Source organism: Aphis gossypii, chromosome 1 (assembly GCF_020184175.1).
Source record: "Aphis gossypii isolate Hap1 chromosome 1, ASM2018417v2, whole genome shotgun sequence".
Classification (NCBI taxonomy): Eukaryota; Metazoa; Arthropoda; class Insecta; order Hemiptera; family Aphididae; genus Aphis; species Aphis gossypii.
In genome coordinates this window covers 23,753,965-23,772,909 of record NC_065530.1, presented here as the reverse complement: position 1 = coordinate 23,772,909, position 18,945 = coordinate 23,753,965, and the positions used below count along the sequence as shown (strand labels likewise).

General features: G+C 22.7%; 1 protein-coding gene across 8 annotated transcripts in view; it reads right to left on the bottom strand.

Moving 5' to 3' along the window:
* LOC114124090 (probable G-protein coupled receptor No18) overlaps positions 1-18,945 on the bottom strand; it is an 82,189-nt gene that overhangs the window by 18,489 nt on the left and 44,755 nt on the right. For 4 of the 8 annotated variants that reach the window (XM_050211012.1, XM_027987262.2, XM_050211013.1 and 1 more), the window contains one exon: positions 6,080-6,192. The exons of the other annotated variants lie outside the window; for them this stretch is intronic. The gene's annotated coding sequence lies outside the window, so the exon portion shown is untranslated. The remainder of the gene's footprint in view (positions 1-6,079; positions 6,193-18,945) is intronic. 8 annotated transcript variants of the gene reach the window in all.

Below are 18,945 nucleotides of genomic sequence, written 5' to 3'. Positions count from 1 at the left end.
TGGATATAAACTTTTAAAGTAAACCAAAAATAATAGAAAATAAAATAAAATGTGAACTTTTTTCAAAATCGAATTGGTGATTAACAGAAATATTGAATATGTATACGACATTTTAACTAGAAAAATATTATAAAAATAGAATAAATAATAATTATCTAGAATATTAAAAAAATGAGAACTTGAATCATAATTAGAGTTTATTTAATATTATACTCGTTAGTATTGACATTGATTAATATTAAACTTAGTTATATCGGGTGATATCGCTTTTTTGATCATTTACCATAATAATGCATTCTATTTTAACAAATGTTTATTTTTAGATATATTATATGTGTATTTTTTTAACGAAAATAATGTTACGTAAAATCTATTTACTAAATGATGTAGTTTTATTGTGCGAATACTATTATAAAAATATTTTTAATGGCTGTAATTTTGAAACATGTAAATATAATGAACGTGAAACCAATTTTTCACAGAAAAATTTCTTAGAAATCATTAATTGTTTGTTGTGGTTTTTAACAAAGATACTAATTATGAAAAGAATGTGAAACCTGTGAAAATTGTATTTCATTTTTTTTTTTTTTTTTTTAATATAACATGCTGATTAAATATTGTATTTATAGTTAGTATTTATATACATATATAATTAGTAATTAGAGTAATATTAATTATATCAGTGGCTTAAAATACTATTTTAAAATTCGTTATTTATAGGAATCATAACAATATATCACAGTTTTTATAATATTTTTTTACCAGTTTATATTAATTCAAGTGCAACTCAAATGGCTAAATACGAAATAAGGCTAATATAAAACGTTCTACTTGATATATAAACTAATCGTTAACTTACGGAAATTAGTGGTATTTAATAGTAGATATACTTATAATATCATATAAGAATGATTACATACCATGATGTGAACTTATTCTGAACTTATTAAACATTGTAGTAACTAGGTATGCGAGAAAATTACTCTAATATTAAACAAAAATCCATTATTGACCAATTATCTATCTTACAGTTTACTATGAGTAAACCATATTTTAAATATTTTACATTTTACAAAGTATTTATCTTACGCAAATGAGGCCTTTATGTGCTAGAAGAAATCCTTTGTAGGTAAAAAATATATATTTCTGAATTTATAATTATATTTTGTTAAAAAAGTTTATTTATTTTGTGACTGAAAGACTTTTTCAAATCGGAAATCTGTATAAAAAACTTAGTAGTTCTAGGGTATTATTGTGAGTGTAAATTGTATAATATGCATAGTATTTAATTAAAAAAAAAAAAAACATGCATATTGGCTGACCTATTGTTGAAAGTGACATTTCTTAATTGTATTCATCCGTTAAATGACAGTTTGTTTTAAAAGGGTTACTCTCCTTTTACATTAGTGTACATGTGAAATTGTTAACTAAAGAGAAGCCTAATAATTTCGCTATAATCCACCGTTAATAATTATTGACATTTTGTATGAGACCTACTGATTACGATGATTGCATAATGATATTAGTTAGTTGAAATCATTAGTTATAGTTGATATTATCATTAGTTGAAATTAGTGGAATATAGTTATATAAACTGTTTTCATTTTTATTTAATAAACACTTTAAATTGTAAAAATCAAAATTAGTTTTAAATTAAAATGAAACTATTTAATCTCACTATATTTATATGCTTGTTTTTATAACTATAAATGCTTAATAACGTTAAGATAACATAATATTATACCATACAAATGATTTCTTACAACAAACAATAGTTCTACAAATTGGTATATTATATATTTAAATGAAATGTTTAAATTGACATAATAATTAATAATAATTATTAATTATTATTAAATAGAAATACACATTATTTTAAAATGTATTAATAACAATTTCAATAATAATAATTTTAATGAGTTATTAAAAAAATTATAAAAATGTATAATGAAATAATTACTGATTAAAAATCATTTTAAGATTTTCAGAAAATAGAAATATAATTGCAAGTCTGCAAAAAATTTTAAATGTAAATAAATAGATCAAAAGGTAAAATAGAAATGATGTAGGTATATTCACATCAACGAGAAAAAGTTTAAAATTGTTAGAAGTTTGTTACAGTTTTTGTATTTGTTTAATTTTAAGTTAGTCACTGAAACAAAAAAAAAAAAAACTTCTTTTACTTCGAACCGGGTTTACTTTGTTGATTTTCAAGATGCTACGTTTGAAGATAAAATGATTACAGTTTGTGTCAACTTTTCGTGTACTATAATAAATATTACCTTTAATAGGTTTCAAATTTCTGATGAACTAATTGTGTACGAATTAAATATAATATAATTGTGTCTAAAAAAAAAATCCGCTGTCAGTCCTCTATGCTCAAAATTATTTTTCATAGGCAATGATACTTTATAATTAAAATAAAATTGTATATATAAATCTTAGTGACAATGATAATGATGATGTACACTCGAAACCTTTTGAAAAATAGGGCGAGTATATTCTCTCCAGTAGTTCTTCACTCACTTAATACAATGCGCAAAAGAGACGTTCTATAATTTAAACATTTTAATTTACTTAATTTATTTATTTAATTTATTTAATTCATTTAATTTATTTCTTCATGGGTTGAAAAAAAATTCAAAATCCTCTTTAAGTTTAAATATCAATTATATTTTAAAATTTCAAGTGCAAACGACAACTAGTATTATAAATATAGTTTTATAATTATAAAAAATTTTTTAAAAATTAAAATGTTATCATAACATATAATATTATAATCGAATACAATTGAAGAAACAAAAAATTGTAAAATGTTGATTTATTTTAATTAAACTAAAATTATTTAAAACTAAATAATTTGTATTTCAATACGTACTTTCATAGTAAAATACATAGGATGATTTTTAATTAGACCAATGGCTAAAATCAACGATTGCAATGAACTTTATTATGTTTTGATTGAATTATTGGTATGACATAGAATAATTCTATATTAATATATATATATATTATAGATTACCAATATATATTTCTTAAAGATAACTTCAATTTATGTTTTTTGACCATCGTTTAAATCAATTAAATTGAAATCAGTTTTATTTATAAAGGTTTATTGTTTAACATAATTATAAACAAAAATACATAAAATTCAAGTTAAAAATATTTTTAATTCAATATGTTATATATTATATATTACCTACTTATAAATTCAAATTCTTCAGTTTAAAAATAAATAAAGTGAATTTATGATAATTATATACTTTTAAACTGTATTTGAACTAAGTTTTACAATGATGCGAGTTTATAATTTTATATATTTATAATAACATAATATATTGTACGATGATGATTGAAATTCTTATTATGTTGAAATTGAAATACAGTTCTTTTAAACAAACCTAGAGTTTAATTTATAAAATATTTTTTCATTCTCTCTACGTTAAGATTTTACAAAAAATATGAATTTTTTTTTAAATTTAAAAAATATCTAAGTATATACCACAAAAACATTTTGAAATTTAAATTATTTTATTTGTGTATGAAAACTAATTAAAAAAAAAAAATGAATTTTCTTAGAACGGTTTCGTGTACTAAGAACAACAAACATAAATTAATTTTTAAACATGAAACACGGGGATTTTAATTTCTATTATTAATTTTTTAGCTCAGTATTTTCTTTAATCAAGTACGGAAATCTAGAAACCTAAAAACATTAACCTACTCGAACCGTGGGTTTCTTCTTTATTATGTGTTATATTTTATGTCAAACATTTTAATATATTTAAATCAAAATATATTTTTATTTTTAACTTACTAAAATTAATATTTTAAAACTTCATAAACTATAATTAATACGAATAACGTTATAACAGTGCAATTTAAAACTTAATTGTTTTTTTAATGTTGTGCAAATAATATGTTTCTATCTGTGAATATCCATGTATGAGTATGTAATAGAAATATGATAATAAAGATCTTTTTCATACATTTTTTCTAAAACAAATCATCCGATTATCTTGGTTTTTTTTTTTAAAAAAGAAAGAGTATATCGCAAAGCATTGTTTAAACGTTTCTTTGATTCTATAAGTTTATGAAAAATCAAGTATAATTATATTTTTTCTAATCTACAAATACGCACATAAATATTTTTTTTTCATGCCAATTATTAGTTACCTATTATTAGAAATAAGTATTTTAATTAATAGCTGATGTAGTATAACAGTACAAAACTTTTTCGTTGTTTTTAGTTCACACTATCGAAATTGTATGAGTTGTTGGTTATTAGACTAAATTGAAAATCTGTAAAATGCATGCAAAATTGGTTTGTCGAAAATATCATCTACACACCAAATCAGAAAACCAAAAATATTATTTTTCCACACGTGTTATGCTAAATGTAAGCATCAGGCAAACAAATTTAACAAGAGGCATACACACACACACACACACACACACACACGTTTAATAGTTTCACTACTATCATTTTTTGATTTTCAAGTAGCAACCTATATTGATAATATTCTTAATTAATTGTTTCATTTTTTTTTATTTTATGAATTTTAAAGTTCAAATAATTATTTTTTGTTTATTTGTTAACGAGTAATAGCTTACTAAAGTTGGGTGGTTTTTGGTTTTTTAATACCTAGTTCTTGTTTCTGAAGATCAATAATCATGTATACAATTAATAATAATAATAGCCAATAGGTACATATTTTCACATATAATAAACTCGTTATTGACTATCGTTTGAAGCTGTGATGTCATATCTAATTTAGATACAGCCATAGTAATTATTTACCTATTGGACGAACACCTTAAAACATCAAATCATTCGTTAATGTTTAAACGAAAAATAATAGTTTTAACGTCAAAATTCATAAAAAAATAACCAATAACACTTTTATTTATGATATTTTAAATATAGGTTGCTATTTGTAAATCAAAAGTTAATAGTGGTTTTATTGTTAAATATAAAGGTGTAAAATACAAATTGTATATAGTTTTAGAAAAATATGAAACTATTTCCAAAAATTTTGAAAATTAAAATGAAAAAAGTCAACACTTTTTGAAATAGTGAGTGTTTAATGATAAAAAAACCACTTTGTCTATGTATATATAAGCAGTGGTTTTCTAAAATATATAACGCCATCGTCCATTTAACTTATTATATTATTTTAACTGTAACTTCAGTACATCACATATCTAATCTAATAATTATTATTACCATAGATACCATACTATAGTATGCACGACTTGAAATCTCATAGATTTTACTGAAATCAAACGTAATATCTTAGTGGGCGTTATTATGTAACTAGGTAAAATATAAATTCTATGCGTAACTTAATTTATTAATAAATATAAATTGTTATGCATCAAACGTATGTGGTTACGACATACTTGAGTGAAGTTTAGTAATTATATATAAAATAACTGGTAGATAATATACTTAATTTTTTTTATACTTAAAATAGATAAATTTACCAATAACATTTTAAGTTATTTTTCTATGGTTTTATAAGTCATTTTGTTTATTAATGACAACTTTTCATATACCAAGCTATTTTATTATTATTATTATATTTCTTAGGAGGCTCAAAAAGTATTAACTATAATTTTTCAATATATTTAATTCACAAAATATATATAAAACAATCCATTTTTCAATTTCATTTTTACAAACATTTTAATGGAATTCTGATCCAAAACAAATTATTATTCATTTTGAACGTACATATAGTATATATATTTAATTTAAATAAATAATATTACAATTTGAATCATTACGACCAGTAGATATACATAGTTTATTATGCTTGAAACATTTGAAATATATTTCTTAATAAAATGTTCTCGAAAAAAGCTTAGCAATGTTTTATTTATTCATAAAATATTCAAAATACAATATTTTTATATATATATAATTTTGAAACATGCAAGAAAAAAATAGTATTGAGCTTAATGAGTTCCTGTTAACATAAGATTAAAATACGTCAATAACGTATTTTTTGAAAATTATTATACCTATATTATATCATATTATAATATTATTAATACTGCATAGCTGCATACTAACCTAACTTAAAATACTCGACAGAGATGATAGAAAATTTGTGGTCGATTTTTTCTCATAACAAATATTTCCAATGATTTTTTAAAACGACACGTCTTCTTTATTTGTGATAATATCTGTAAAAATATAATTACATGAATATATAATTTGTGTTATACATTTTAAATTCGTCACAAATCTACCTAGATGCTGGTGTTATAAACTTATAGCTAACGTTGAATATGTATGTATATATTCAATTAATTTTTGTAGAGGTAAAAATTAAAATTTATGCATTTAGTTTTTAGTATTTTTATGTGTTATACTCATAACTTATAAAAACAATAAAAATTATTTTTTTTATAATTTTAAGAAAACATTTTTTTTTGTTTTTATTCGATATTTTGATATAAAATATGGTATTTATGAATGCAATGATTCTTTTATATTATTAAGTTATATGTATATGATATTTGTTATCATTATAAAGTTTCTCAGATTTTATCATGGATGTCCCATAACAAAATAAAGCTACAATAAATAGAATACTATATTTAGTTTCAATTTCAGATAAAATAAAATAATGTACCTACCTAATATATTATGATTAAATCAAAATACATATCATAACAAATAAAATAATTAATATATGTATATTGTATAAATAATAATAAATTACATTATGTATTAACGATCCTTTTAAACTATCGATGTTAAAATTGGAATAAATCGCGTTAAAATGTTGTTATAATCCCTGAAATTAAATTATTTTGTCAAATTAAATTTAAATTACACAGTTGAATTATTAAAAGCAGAATCATAAATTAATTGATAATTTATGAAACTGAGTCCTAGCTTCACAGGTTAAGTGTGCGGTGCATAATAGAAAATAATCGCTACTATACAAATAATAATTAATATGAATATTTTAATATTATTTAACAAGAATTGTTCACCTTTCAAATTAAAATTATTGCATATTATGCTGTCTGTCATCTATTTTCATTGACAAGTTATCGCGTACCATATATTTTACTGCATCCGTCTAAAATACGTAAAATATACGAATGGTCGGTGTTTGGAACTATCTTATTGATTTATTTTTTATACAGAGGTTTTTTTTTTTTTACTTGAAGTGTGCTTATGCTTTGCGTAGATCCAATTTTGTACGTGTCTGTCGAAATACGTTCTACTATAAAACGAATAGTGTAACTAATTTTTTTTTTAAATTGGCAATAGTATAGTCTTTTTATATTCTACATTAAGAGCTATAAGAAGGTATAAAGATATCAATAGCAGTTTTGGTAGTATTTTCTGGTAACGTGACATATTTATCACACCGCTTGAACGTACAAGTAAAAAAAAAGAAGAAGAAAAAACAGTTATCATTCATAAATAATAAAATAGTTTATTTTTTTTATCAGTAAATAAAACGAAATGATAAGATTCACTTTCTTAGCAGTTTTCTTAATTTTTTAAACTATGATAGTGATGATATTGATTTGTCCAATTTCAAAAACATAACGTTCATTTTTTTTCATTTTTTAGCTCATTACTAAGAAAACTTAATTGTGGTGAATTTGAAATATCAGTTACCATGTTATCACGGCATTCGAAATTCACTTGTTCGTCTTCGATCGGTATATTTGGTTAATAAACAAGTAGTCACGCGTGTTCTAGCGGTTGTTTGGCACGTATTATTGTCATTGTAACAAAATAATATTCTCATCTTATAATATTAAATCCGTTTGTTCATAACAACGCAGTATACCGTTTGAAAATCACCTATACGGAAATGTACCGAAATTGCCTATTCACCACGCCGATCGACGGATATCAACAGTTACAGTACATAATATTAATATAACATAAAAATTACGTATTTGGTATGCTTTATAAACTATTTCAATTAATTAAATACTCATTGTCATGCTAGTTACAGTTCTTACTCAAGACTTATCGCATTTTTTTGATTAAAGTAGTATTGGAATATGATTAATGATTATTTTTAAACAACTTTTTATATAATTCGAAAGTATTTCAAATATACTAATAAATATGCAACGCGTTTGATTTATTTACCATACAAACAAGTCTATTTCAATAAATTATTAAAGGTATATTTGAAATTAATTTATTATTCATATAACTTAAAACGCAGGAACATTCATGTTTGAAGAAGAGTATAAATAAATTATAGTTACTAAAACATTATTATAACATTTGCAATTAATTAAAAATTCTATAACTCTATGGAGTCTGTTAAACTATGCGTTAATATAGTTTGATGTATAATGTTAAAATCATTATTATTCTATACATGTCAAAAATATAACAATACTAGAAGAAGATTTCTTTGCAAGAAATAGAGTATGTATTGTGTTATATTCTAGGCAATAAATATATTTTAATAACTATTATTAATTCCAAGAACAATCTATTGTTATTGTAGAAGTTCTTAATAAATTAATTTAAACATAAGTACCTAGTATAGGTACCTAATTAATATTATTAATGTCTGGTATTATAAATAATGTTATTTCAATAATATTTATACTATACACAAATTACACAATTATAAATTTTATATATGATGACATTCACTCCAATTATTTATATTTATCTAAAGCAAACTAGTCACATTCATTAGTAACTACATTTTTTTGATGAAATAAAAATTCAAATTGTATTTATAATTATTTGTTGTAAGCTTATAAATCTATGCAAATTTGAATAGACTATATAATGCCTGTACATTTCCCTAATAAAACCAAAATACGAATTATTTTGCATAATAATTAACGCCTATTTATTTGATTTGTATGTATAGGAAGTAACTGAATATTGATTATTATTATCATTTTAGCATTTGTATAATTGTATCAAATAATCCATACCAATGTATTTTGAACTATACATATTAACTGTATAGTGTGTATATTATTTCAATGCTAAAACGTTTAACTTAAAATGAACTATATGTAGGTATTTATCAGTGTCATTAGTGTAGATTAAAAATAACGTTCATTTTTACATCCCAAAATAAGATTATAATATTTCACTGAGTAAGTTTTTATTGTTAATCATAATACCAAAATGTATACAGTAACTTATTTTGTCAGAAATAATAAATTATACAAATACGTATAATATATAACATATTATTTATTTGTTTAAAATGATAATATTCAATAAAAATAAAAGCTAAGTACTTAGAATTATTTATAAAAAATAAATTAATAGACAACAATAAAAAATGTTTACAAATTTATGTAGAAAATATGTACACCTATATAAAGGATTTTTTTTTTGTTTTGAAACTTGAAATTGTATAGTTACTGGCATTCTATCTCTCCTACAAGCACTTGCCATCATTTTTTTTTTTTTGTTCGGTGGTTTTGTAACAAACTTTGGTACTTACCTATTACAAATTGTAACATAATATAATAAATGAAATAATTTTTAAGTAAAAAATACATATATAATATATATATATATTATATATACACTTAGATTTTGGGTGACAGTTGAGTGACCCAGACGTTACTCGTTTACAGATGAAAACTCATTTCCCGGAAAATTAATGTATATATTATAACATTTGTTTTTCTTATTTCTGCTAATTATAACATAATAAAAAAAGAAAAAAAAAGAAGGTTACCATTTTGCTGTGCAGTATTTCAAAAATATTTCACTATTGAAGAGAGAATCATAAAAATTGATTAGTTAAATATACTAGTATTTGAATTGAAAAATACATATTTATTCTTTATATTATATGAAAAATAATTTCGAGCAAAGACATTCTGTAAGCTAATATTTTTAAAATTTTCTTTATAATTTAATTATATTGCTATTAAAATTATTTATTTTTTATAAGTTAATTTTTTTTCTAATATATTATATTTAAAAATGGCATTGCATATATAAAATATAATAATAGGTTTATTACATTAAAGGTTTCCAGTATCTGTTAATAATATTTTTTTTTAATTTCATGGAGATAACTAAAAACGTAATTTTTTCTTTGAAATCTAATTTCATCTGAATTTTAACTTAAAATATTTATAAAATCTGTGTTTATATCATATTTTTAAGTTTTTTGTATTAAAGTATTTTACTGTTTCAAAAAGTAAGTGATTATATACTTTAAAAAAAAAAAAAAAAACATTAATCTAAACTCAGTATATTATCCATTGTTTTTCTCAAAATCTGAAACTTTTTTTTTTGGCAATAACAATTTATTGTATTCCGATTACCAATTATGTATACCATACATTTTTTTATTGTTAATTATTAATATTAATAATTTAATTTAATATAATATGTATATGCATATATATATATATATATATTTTTTTTTTATAAGTATAAATCAAATACTATTTTTTGTTAAGTGTACAAGTAAAACTTAAAAATGGATAGGCTGATTAGACTTAGTTTTTTTAATATTTTTAATATTCTGAGCAAGGTTTATGGAAAGAAAAATTGGAAAAGTTGTCTGGAAAATTGAAAAATTTAAGAAAAACTGAAAGTGCTTTATTAGATGGGTTTTTTATATTAACTTGCGATCTATGCGAGTATAACGTTTGCCAGGTCAGCTATAAAATAAAAAATTCTTCATGGGCAAAACAACATTTGCTGGATCAGCTAGTTTCATTATAATTACTTTGAAACCATAATTTTACTGACTTGTATCTGAATTAAGTGAGTTATATGTAGTATATTAATGTTACTCGCAGTTAACAATGTATTTAATAAATATTTTTATATTGATATGTATCAAATTTTGAAAGATTTACGAAATCTTTAACCAAACTAAATGGTATTTTCTTTTAACGTAAAATATACTCTTTGAAACGTATTATAAAAAGAGAAACAATTGATATTAAGAAAAACTCAAGTAATTTTCTATTGAATATTGATATAAATTAATTATGTTAAAAGATATGACCCACCTTTTTTTAGTATATCGAAAGAAAAGTTATATATTAATCAATATAGAAAATCTTGTCAGTGATATTTTTAGTACCAACCAAATTTTCACTTCAATTATTTTCAGGTAAAACGTACGAATTAACAAAAATATTGAAACCGTTTTATTTCCATAAATAAAACTTAAGAAACCATACAAAATTAAAACCATTTAAAATTGAAAAAAAACTATATCTACGTTTCATATTGTGTGTTATTCTATTCAATTTTAGGGCAGAATTATTATAACCAATATTTTTTATAAATATCGTAGGTTGTTATTTTAGTGAATTTATAATTTGTATATTTTATAATGACCATATTTGATATTTATCCACAACCATATTCCTATCCAGTAAAACAATTTTAAATGAATATTATCTTCTTTAGATGATATGTTTTACTATAAACTACGTTTATACATGTATGCATGATAAATAAAGAATAAAAATATTTAAAAATTTTAAATACAAATATGTAAATATATTATGTAGTTTGTATTTAGTATTATCAATACATAGTTATTAGTTATATATTTAAAACGTACTTTAATATTTTTAATGCTACCTTTCAGGAATTATATGCATGTAGTAGTCAATGAATAAAACATTGTTTGAAGTTGTGGATTAGCATTACACTACCTATATGATTCAAATTCAAATTTATTTATAATTAACTTATTTTTATAAAACCCTCATAAATATTTACAAATAACTATTATTGAATATCAATTACCAAACATACATCTAGACCAGTTTTTTAAATATATATTATTTTTTTTAGTTCGATTTATTTGATTATTTTGTATTGTTTCCATTATTTACCTTCAAAAATATATTAGTTAGGTATCTACTAACTTATGTATAATTGATTTATAAATAAATAGATTAATGGTTTCATTTATTTTAAAGGAAGTATAACACACGTGTATTTTATCAGTCTTAAAAACACATAATTTAGCTGGTTTATCAATCAGAATAATCCATTTAACATTGCTGTTATTTTATATAAGAGTAAATATCTTATAAAATTCGAAGATAAGAATATTATTTAAACTCTATCGTTTTAATAAACAGCCAAAAACCTAATTTTTTTATAATTATATACTTATGCAAAGTATTATTTTAGAATAAATTGCAATTATTTTCATTCCATTTTGGTTGATGCCTGAAATAGTATTTTTACCTTTAATTTATGTAAGTGTTAAATTATTCATACATTAAAAAAAAATAAATTAAAATCGATTATACTAAATTTGAAATTGTCTATATTAAATATTAAGTAGGTGTATAAAGATAATGTAATGTATGAAAGAATATTTTATTTGAAACAAATTAATTTTTGTTTCATTTGATTATAATAATTATATTTATCACTACATTCTTTGAATCACACATTGTTTATACTTCATTTTTTAAGATAAATCTCATAATATTTAAAAATATTATAATTTTTGTTTTTAATATATTTTAATAATTGTAATTCAGCTGTTTCACTGTTATGATCTATAATATTATAAAATGACAATTTTTTTTTAATTCAGTTTATAGGTATGTTATAAGGTGCATTTTATTTGTAAATATAATTAAAAACGAGATATTTGACCCATTACGCTCGTAAAACCAACAAAATCATGTAATTTTTATTATTTGTTATTTCTTTTTATTACCTTTCTACACTATTTGATGATATAATATATTATTTGCTATACTTAAACAGTATTATACTTTATTTTTTTTTTTTTTTTTTTTTTTTTTTTTTTTATAATTTGTTCCTATATATATATAAATCAACTAATTTACATTTACACCTACTATTATGAAGTTAGTCTGAAACTTATTTCGTTACTTTGATTAAATAATATAAAGTATAACCCGATTATTTATATAAATAAATAAATAATTATTATTATAGTGTCAAAAATAAGATTTGAATTCAAAAAGGTTATAAGAAATACTCTACTACATACGGTATAATAATGGTTTGTGGGGGACGAGGTGGCCGTGCGGTCTAAGGCGTCGGTTGCGGCGCAGCCGGTCGCTGGTTCGATCCGCGGTCACCGGGTGGCATTTTTCTTCGGGCAAGTCACGGTGTCCGGAGAATAAGTGCCGCCATCCCCCACCCCGGGGCATGGCAGAAACCTACGGGTGCCCCATTAGAAATTCTGCCACAACACACACACGTGTTTCTCCCTACCGTTCCCTACCTTACAGTAAAATAACCGATTAAAAACCTAACCCATCCCCAATGGCCTTAGTTGCCGCGGGTGTATTAAAAAAAAAAAAAAAAAAAAAAAAAAATAATGGTTTGTTTATGTTACAAGGACGTATAAACGATTGGTACCTAGATGGCTGAAAAAGTAATTGGTTTTAACTTTTATTGTAAACTTATTCGAACATGGATTTCCAGAATTACTATTGAAAACTTAACTAATGTTTGTATGCTAGTACAACTTTTAAGACTGTTGTACTTTCTTTAGCCATAAAGCAATTTTAAAGCAATTAATAAAATATTTAACAAAACAAAAATGTCGTATTTCAAATATTTTTATAATTTATTGATCTTTGTCCACAACACAACTTTAATTAAAAATACTATTGCAGGCTCAATATATATATATATATATTATGTATATATAAATATATTTATATAATTTTTAACTAAAGTGTGACAATTTTTATATTTTTTATATTATGATTCTAAACGGAACTCCCATTGAAGACATTTTAAGATTTGCATACAATAATTAATAAAAATATATGTATATTTTTCATAGAAACAAAATTAACTATAAAATTAATATAGAATTCATTGTATCATATCATCCGTGTTTTTTATTAAAATCGTGTCCATTATAATCAACGATAATATTATTGGAAGCTGTGTATGACAACTTGATATTCATCAGCATAATATTGCATTTAAATTATAATGGTTTAGCAAATAGTAATAATACATATTATTATAATTATTATATTATCACAGCGGTATTGTTTAGAAAGTATATAACTAAGAAATGATCACCTTTTTGAGACATTCGATGATGCCCATGCTGGAAAACGCTTGCAACTGACACGTTTTGCTAATCCTCGCGAAGGGTATTAAATTATATCAAAGAGGATGGTTTCAGGTAAGTAGTAGAATATAAAGCCTTTTGAATTCGTATTCAATATCCTCAAAATGTGTGCTACGTTATATTATAATAAACCAAATAGGTGTTACACAGGAAACAGTAAATAATTATAATTTTCTAAAATTATAAAAAATGTATGGTTTGTATACGATTTTACCAAAAAAATCGAAAATATTAAACAGAACACTAATATTAAAGTAGAACACTTTACATCACTATCATGAACAAATTTTGGTAGGTGGTATAAATATTAGAGGCATACTCGTAAAATAAAAAATAAATTTTATTAAAAAGGTGTATAAATAATGTTAATATATACATTTTATTTTATGATATTAAATATTTGAGATTCTAAACGTGAAATTGAATATTAGATATATAAAATTATAAACTCACTAACAAACAAACAACTACAAAAAGTATCAATACGTATAAATCTCTAACATCATTATCTTCACCATTAAAAAAAAAAAAAACTAGGAATTATAAAATATTAAGTATTATTATTATGTTAATTTTTAATACGTAAAACTAAAAAAAAAAAATTATTTAAATAATTAAAAATGTATAAATAATGTTTTACTCTAAAATATTTATTTATATATTAACTTTTTTGAGTGCGCTGATCGGATAATATTATGTCTCCACTCTATGATATTTTGAATTTTATAGTACACAATGCTTTCATATAGCGTTGTGCGTGTGGTGAATTTTAAAACTTCATGTATCACAGCAGTAAAATATACATCACACAGGCATAATAGCTGTTTCGTTTCTATCGAGGGATTTTATTTATTTTTACAACGTCAACCAAACAACAACATATATTTTTAGCGAATAAAAAGTATTTTATACACACTCACTCAAAATATAATAATATACTATTATATAAATAATGATTTTTGGAAAATATTTTAACTTTATGGGTAAATGTGTAATTTATTCATATTTGATTTTAATTTGTTGTAAAAAGATGCAATTATAATATTATTAATAAATAAATATATTTTTTTATACTGCTTCTATTACTTGACTATTACAGCTCGAAAATTACATAAGACATACATATGAGGACAATAGTACACGATTATCTATAAATAGTTAACACTATATTAAATATAACATAACAATATTAGATTATTTACACAAAAATACATAAATAAATAAATATAATATAATGAATATTGTTGAATAATGAGTGGTACTAAAATATTATCTATGGATATAATATTATTACCTACATTATCTATGTAGGACCTCGTTTAGGAAGTATGTTAGATGACCTGCAATTACATAATTTAAATTCGAAATCAATTACGCTAACGTTGTTGGAACGAAGTCTAAAGCAGAGAGTTTTCAGAGTAATGGCTTCAGTATAAGGCTTATATAGAGGTTGAGCATAAACTTTTTGGACCTCGTTTGATGAAGCCTTTTGAGATGTTTTTTGAATTTGTATTCTATTAAAACGGGGTCGTCTCGTGGGAAACAATTTGAACTGTTAGTATGCTGGACATCCAATGCATGTGATATCAAATTTCATTTTTGATTTTTTGAGTATATATTTATAAATTCATAATACAACTTAATATTGTAATGCTTATAATGTTTTAGAAAAGCCTCTTTATTTTTGAAAATCGCTATAACTATGAATAATTTTATTAAAAGCCAAAATAAATTGTTAACCTTACTATATCCTAATTTTAAAATATAATACATATATTAATATGTGATATATAATATATAATAATACAAAATATAAATACACATATTACATAAAGCTACTCAATATCAACGCCAGAAACATAGTATTGTATGGGATTTGGTACTATCTACTTAATTGCTTTTATTTTAACCATTTTCAAGACGTTAAAATAGTTATAATATTAAATGTTACTAAATTAACTGAAACTATAGATGAAATATAAAATATAATAATATAATTATTTACCCAATAACATTTAAATATTTGATTTTACTTAATTCTTCCTCATTTAATTTCTATGTTCACTCTGCCTATTTGAATTTTATTTTAAAAAAATCTTCTAATAATGTTATCGTGAGATTTTAATTTGTAGTTATTGCAGGGCCGTTAAATTATCGTTAATTATATATTATTCTATAATTTCGTTTTTTATTTCAAAAATGAAATTGATTTCAGAAACGATTGAAAGTTCTTTCAGTGTTTTCTTAATGTTTTAGGTTTGTATTTACTGCGTTCAAATATATGGTTGTAATGTATAGTGTGTTCCACTTTCTATTCAATATGTATTTGTCTTTTTCTGTTTTGTTTACACGATCATATAGTAGCATGTACATGTTTAACCACTTTTCTCAATCTATTCAACGTTGTACAGTACTTATTTGTTAGCTTCAGCCCTTTGATAAAACTGATGACTTATTTTTGAAATAAAATTGGATAATGATTTGTTAATTAGTTTAAAATATACACAAGATATATATATTATACTATCGTCTTTATGTTAATTTATATTACTTTATGAGATTATTTTTTTGACAAATAGTTTTTGTTTAACGTATAGGTTCTAAGTTATATTTTAGGTAAAGTTTTTGACGATTTGGTTACGAGTTGTATAGCTACTATATCAGTTAACATATTATAACATATCTATTAATATAGATAGTTGAGTACTGGATGTATAATAGGAAAGTAAAAATATTTATATCATAAATCTGATATATTTAACATATAAAATATATTTTTAAACTCAAAACCTTCAGAAAATTGAATCTATCGTGATACCTAAATTTGGAATTCCGGGAATCTTGTTTCTATTTACTATGTGTAATTATGCACATTATTCTATAAACGCAGATTGTTGTGGGAACATCTAGTAAAATAATTTGAATAGCGAATAAGGGATCATCCGTAGCGAATGTAGGTGGGTCGGATGGACGTGTCCACTACTTGCCCACGTTAGTTTAATTTTATACCACTTTAGATACCTGAATCTGTGTGTGTTTAGTCCACAGAAAACTTCACTCAAGTCGCAGAGTTATTTGTAAAAACTTTTTAACATATTATGTTATACATCAAACCCTGGTTTTATTAAAAAACCTTAATTTGGAGTACTTTGACTGTAAACTGACTGAAAAATGTAACTGAATGATAATTATAAGATATTGAGTAAGAGTTATTTACAAAAAATCATAATAATAAAAAAAAATATTTAAGCAACATTATCATTGATAGATACCTAATTTAATTAACATCAAAAAATACATAAATAAACGTTGAAGAAACTAGATGGTTATTTCTTCACACTTACACTTTTTTTTTAATATAAGTAAGTAAATAAATAAATGTTAACACTTAAAATTATTGTACCACATATGTATATTATATATTGTATATAACGTATAATATATAATATATATATAAACACATATGTCCTACATAATATATATTATGTATATAGCAGATAAATTGAAATATTTTAAAAACTAAAAAAAAACAACATAAAATAATAATAAACATCAATTTTGGTTAGTTTAAAAACAAAATTCTATACTAAAAATCACATTATCACACCACGTGAAAAAAATTAAATAGAAACTTGTAAGTGGTTCTTTAGTTCTTACATGCATAGAATTATTTTTTCAAATTTAATTTGAAAACACAAATAAAACTAAAATAATATGTAAAAGCATGCAGATTAGATTAAAAAAAATAGTGGACAATTATTTAATTAATATAATATAAATGAACTTGGTAATGGTATCAAGATTATTGGCTAACACGCTAGTCGTATATTAAGATTTGAGAATTAATTCTTAATAAAAAAATTGTATGGCTGTATAAATACACATAGTAATAAATTTTTACTCGATGTAACAAAATTGTTTCGACGAAAATGATATAAAGACTAAATGCACTAATGATTTTACCAGTGACGAATATTTGATGTTTATAGCACCATAAAAATGTGTATCATTCTCTAAAATATAAAATAATATAAGTGCCTACGGTATAAAAATACATTGTATATTATTATATCGCAAAAAGTAGTAAAATATTTATTAATAATGTGAAATTTATATCTATCAAGAGAAACGAATAGGAACCGTCATTGAATCTGTTTATTTTGTTACCCTCCCGCTATGCCATCATTATACTGTCGTTTGCGATATACTGCAATAGAATTCTATCAAGAGATTTATCTCGCGAGAATTGAATCTTCGGGACTGCGTTTAATTTACGATATAGCACAACAACGTTTGACAATTCACTTGAATATGGCTGTGCGCCAGACACACAAACTGTCGTAAAACTAATCGCGTAATATAATATTATCATCGTCGAGTCAATGAGATGACTGCGCGACCCGTTCGGAAATGTGCAATATTATTTTCATTTCGATTTATCAGATCGTAGTGTACCTATACGAGTCGGTAAAGGGCTTCAATAAAATGACAATAATATAATATTGCTTACAGTAGAATTTTAAATTTGACCAAACCAAAGTTCTATGCATTATAGTCCATAACATGTAACTACTAACTACCATAATCATATGTTCTAAACCAAGAGTTTCCCCTTAGATGTAATAATGGTAAAAATGTCCGAGGTTACTATTCTTAATATTTATTTTTCATTATTAAACCTCCAGTGTATAAAAATACCTAAATATACACATAAATGATAATTTTTATAGCTACTAGCTATCTCCGTTGTAAAGAAAATAATTAACTTCCGCATCACACTTCTTTTATAAAATGTAATATTAATAGGTTCATCCTTAATAACTTTCTTTTAATGTCGAAT